Genomic DNA, 5345 nt, shown 5'->3' with positions numbered 1-5345 from the left:
ATATTTCCTTATACTATAGTTAAGATACGATCTGTCGATTATCCGGGAGTCGAGAACGGGTGAGCATGGAAAAAAGACTCAGGGCAGAGTTAGCTATTACAACCGTAATTCGCGCAATCGACAGAAATTTCAACGCGCGATGTAATCGTATCTGCCAATTCGGCGAAACTCGGGACGGAGTGAAAGTGCACCGCCGCGCGAGTGAAACATTTTCGCCTAACCTCTTAAACCATTAAAATCGTGTCGGCGGGCCTCGTCGTGGGACAACCGGACAATTTTTCTATTGCTACAACAACCGCGTCTGTCCTCTCATCGGTGTTACGCAATTCTTTCATCTACAATCTTTTCAAGTTAGTACATCTTATCTTTTATAAATAATCCACTATATTTATAATCCACTGGAAACGTGGCAATGTTTTTGTTTTGAATGTATTTGACAATTTATTTCTGCTGAAATTTTTCACTGTGAGTGATGAAAGCAAATCGTCCATAATAATTTAATCATTTACTGTGAAATATTTGATGTCCTCAAGAGATGCACATATTACTTTTGTATCCGCTTAGTAAAACTAGTCGGCTAGTGTATCAGGTATCTTCCCCAGGAATATCTTACAAGTCTAACAGCCGTACGTTCGAAAGAATTAAATTTGGATTAAAAGCTGCCAGTCAGGCGAGTTTCAGAGACACGCAGCGAGAGACAATTCGTCGCGGGTAACATGCATGACCAATGGTGCGCCAAGGGTCGATTATATCAAGATGCAAAAGCAGAAAACGAGAAAAACGATGGCAATGGAAGAACGAGACTAAGAACTTCCTCTCCTTCTCGCGGCGCGAATCGCACGCGCGAATTCCCACGGTGTGAGATAAGACCGGTGTAGAGATAAAGAAGATCGCAGAAGAACGACAGAGAGAGAGAGAGAGAGAGAGAGAGAGAGGGGACGAGGGAGAGCGAGGAGAGAGCAGAGCCGGCGAAAAAAAGATGCGGGGAAAAGGAAAGAGGAAGGCGAGGGAGGGAGCGAGAAAACGGCGAGGACGATGTGGGAAAAGAGGAAGCTAATCAGAAGCGGAAGTACGCTCCGGCGAGGCTCGAGGCCTTGAGAAGCATAGTCAGCCGCGCAGCTTTTAGCTCTCTTAATTGCAACTTCATTTAACGTGCCCTCTACACATCGAAACCCCGGTTCCGACCAATCCGAGGCCTCCGCGCCGCGAGGCCGCGTCTTAATAACCCGTCTTATCGTCGACGAAGAAACGTTTCAGAAGGAAGCAACCGCAGGCGGACCGTGGAAGGTGAAAATGTTTTAAACACGCAGCGTCAATGTGCATTCCCATTAACCAACGTGCGCCTCAACATTTAATGAATCCAACATCTTTTAGAAATTATTGCATAATAAATATACAATGTTTGGCAAGGAAATTTACTCTAATATGCACGATAATATCGAATCGTGCTTTCCTACATTCATAAGACGAATAATGCGGACTATTATTTAAAAAGTAACGCGGCCGACAATGAATTTCGCTTATGCAATAGATCCACCTGGAATTTATATACGATATACACGACACATGCACGGTTCTGTGAAAGGTTTGCATGCTCGCGAATGCTTTTCAGACTCGATAATAATATCATACTTAGATCGCGAGACCGTTTGAAGGTAATACGCTTATGCATCCACGTTTTACCGGATGTTATTATTGCCACGCCATATCTCCGCAGCGTTTAACACGTAAAAAAATGCAGTTAAGTTTAAATATACACTGGGTATGTAACCAAGGTACTATATACCTACGACGCATGTACTACATACTGTGATTATAGTTATCTCGCGGCACCTATATTAGTTACAATCGGACTGCGATAATCGAGTTTTCGCTATCAACTGAGAACACATTTCTATGGAGCGATAATTCCGGCAATTGCAGTCGCGCTCGGTTTTAAACTCGTACGCGGGACCGTGAAACGAACGATCTTAAATTAATCGACGATTCCACAGTAGCTGGAAAAATGAAATCGGAGCAGAACCGTGATCCGAACGAGAACGGATCGGATCGATCGCAGGGATTCGTGAAAGGTTCGATGAATAGCGAAATAGGAAGTGCACGATCTATCTGTCGATCGCGATTACGAGAAGAAACGTAAACTCATCTTACGTAAGATCAATCGGACGTGATTCACGATCGTTTTAACCGATGCGTGCGTCGATCATTCGGAATCGATCGATACCGAGCAGACGTAAGAGGCATGCGACATTGTTTTCGACTAGCTATCGTAATGGTAACCTACGTCGATACTCATTACGGGCCTCTCGTTAATTAATCGTTTTACGAGCCGCGATTGCCTTCTGTAATGAATCAACGCAGCTCCGCTAATCAATGACCACGTAACATAGATAAAAGTGACTGGGATTCGTGCTAGAACCGTACTAGTATTTACCTATTCGTCCGTCTTGTAACAGGTGCTCGAAAACTATCGAGACAAATAAATTGGTGTTAGCACGGAGCTATAAATGTTAACCGCGTATTATTATAGACGTTTGTTTAACCTCGGTTCAGTTTATTAATTAAGTATTCGCAAACACGCGCTTGTTGCGGTACTGGTTATCTCGATTACAATGAAAATATTTCCTTTCTACTCTCCGCTGTTATCTCTCTGCACTCGTTTTTTGCTATTTTGTTTTGAAATATTTTCTATCTATCGTATACAGGAAATGCGTGTTTTGAATATTGAAAGCCACGCTTATCATTTAATTAACCGGATGAAGTTTTCTTAATTTAATTTTTCATCTGTCTAGCAAAAAAGATGATGGGATATTAATCAGTCTGTCAATGTCTGCAAAAGAACTCTCTAAGATAATTTCGTCTGTAAAAACGTCTGTATTGAAACATTAAGGAAACGATCCACCAGGAAAAACGTCTGTTCACCTTTGGAACTTGATTGTAATTCTAGTTTGCAGAATATTCGCGCAGATGCGCGGTGTGCACCGAAACTATGCGAGAGCGTAACATAAATATATCCGGCAGATAATGGGCACATGAATACGAAATGGCGAGCGTAAAGATGCCTTTCGACGAGCCCGACCTTGACTCGAGATCGCTTTTTCTTTACGATCCGTCACCGTGAGCCATTGATGACCACATAGAACTCGTGAGCCCCTCCGCCTTCTCCCCAACCGCCTTGTTTTTTCTCTTAAAAACCGAGTTGCGCAACCAACCGCGTACATACGCGGCCATGGAACACCTGAACTTGAATTATAAATTAGAAAGAAGAGCTTCTCACATTGTTGTGAGAGCACATTTTGATGAGCAGACAGACTCGTTCGGGAACGATGACAAAAATGTCGAAAGATCAACAATAATCAAGAAGTATCAATGAAGTTATTCCCTGTCGAAATAAGTATAAGTCGAAAACGATAATACTGTCGCTGCCAGAAATGCGCGGAGACATTGCGGTAGGTTAAAATCATAACAACTATTCGTTAGCATGAATTTTGTGAATTCTCGATCGTCCATGCTAATCAATTCTCAAGATTATTCATTCAGTTTCATTTGAATTCTGTCCGAACAGACGCATATGTTCAAGCGTTTATTAAAAATTTAAATACAAACGAGTTAAGGAGTGCGCATGATGTGTGAAAATACGTACAAAGTGAAGGACTCACTTATCATGCACTATTTAACAGCTAGAATAGAATTCTAAGCAACTCCTATTATTGGTTTCGTGCCGTTTTTTAAAGTACTTATTTGATCTTGACACAAAATTTAGAAAGCTCATTGCTGCATTTTATGGAAACCTCTAACGATTTTATTCATTTTTTTATTCTGTCCTCATATATATTAATTAATCCTTCATGAAGCGTTTGCTTCTATAAGAAACTGAGATACTTAAATATTAAGACAATTAATGAAGAGCACGAAATGATATAAATATCATTAGGAAATATAGTGATGAGCCGATTTAACCGATTGTGACAGGCTGGCTCCGATTTCAAAGGATGCGTCCATTTAAATTTTCATTGACACGAGCGCGCATCGATCAGTACAGTCCAATACTGCAGGCTTTCGAATGGAAGCAGGAATTGCTTTCGCGGAGTCAATAGTCGCGCAATTTGTTCTACAACCCGGTCGATCATATTTTCTCATTGTCAGTGCGGTTCGTTCCAATCTATCTACCTGTCCCTAGTCTGCGTTACAGGCCGCGATCGTTTTTGCCCCCAATTACGGCACGCTACCTTAATTTACACAGTCTCTTTTATCCGATAGCACGGAATGCTGGTTCATTGCTCGAATAATTTCCTTGTTTTCCACTGCGGTTCCGCAGATACGACAACGCGTGTTTATTACGTCGACGGACTAAAAAAGAGGAACATATGTATTTGAGAAAGCTTTGTTGAATTACACTTTCAACAAACTTTTCCTATTGTTAGCTTTCACGTGCTCGTTCACGAGGCGCCCGCTGCGAATCATCGTCACGTTTCGTACCAGCATCATGTAAATATTATCCGTCGCGTCATTAACGATCAGCGTATAAAGAGTTCAATGTAATATTAAAAAATGATTATTTGGACCGGTTCGTTTAGGTAACAAATCGTTTCCCAATATGTTTACGTTGGTGCAAGCTCTTTTATTAAAATAGCGGTCTCCGCAGGCAATATTGCTCACGATATTGCATACGTCTACTACGATTATGTTTAACAATCATTTCTTCCTCACCTTGTCCTTTTGATCGTCCGCACTTTATCCAATATCGATGGTATCCAAAGAAACCGAGCGGTGGTACAATTTCCTTTAAGACTCTCTCGAGGAGTCACGAAGCATCTCCACGAGCCGACGACCCGAAATCCCGTGATAGCGGCGGCGAGGACGACGGTACGGACACGTGATATACATTGATACACCGGAGCACGTATCACCACCGGCACGAGAGAAACAGATCGCGGCACGTCGTCGGTCAGGAACGAGGAAACCGAAGAAAAAAAGGACGTCGCAGCAGCGACCGAAAATATATATTTGTGTGCGAAGAAGAAGAAGAAGAAGAAGAAGAAGCAGAAGGAAATAATGATCGAGCGTTCTCCTGCGATCACTTCACACTCAAAAACACGTCCACATAGTAGTGGTAGTCACGATACTGTATAAGGAGATCTCGTCGAAACGATTTCTGCGAATCATCGAAGTCTTGGTGGCTTCGGATGAAGAAACTCAAAAAGCGACAATTATCCCGCGGTCCTTCCTCGGCTCTTCGACGTTTTCCAATTTCACACGTGTCACTGGGTTATCCACACGTGATCCCACTCGAGAAGGGTGCGTGTATAATTCGGTGCTGTGATTCGTTACGCGACACCGAAAGA

The 5345-nt window shown here is 42.4% G+C and overlaps 1 protein-coding gene across 2 annotated transcripts in view; it reads right to left on the bottom strand.

Annotated features, from left to right (window-relative positions):
• ken (zinc finger and BTB domain-containing ken and barbie protein) overlaps positions 1 to 5040 on the bottom strand; it is a 26250-nt gene extending 21210 nt beyond the window's left edge. For both annotated transcript variants that reach the window (XM_018031116.2, XM_026816791.1), the window contains exon 1: positions 4711 to 5040. The gene's annotated coding sequence lies outside the window, so the exon portion shown is untranslated. The remainder of the gene's footprint in view (positions 1 to 4710) is intronic.
• Positions 5041 to 5345: the final 305 nt, after the last annotated feature.

Source organism: Ceratina calcarata, unplaced genomic scaffold, assembly GCF_001652005.2.
Source record: "Ceratina calcarata isolate Rehan_Ccalc_2016 unplaced genomic scaffold, ASM165200v1 scaffold546.2, whole genome shotgun sequence".
NCBI classification, from domain to species: Eukaryota; Metazoa; Arthropoda; class Insecta; order Hymenoptera; family Apidae; genus Ceratina; species Ceratina calcarata.
Note: the sequence above shows the minus strand (reverse complement) of the source record. Positions and strands in the feature narration are given on the sequence as shown.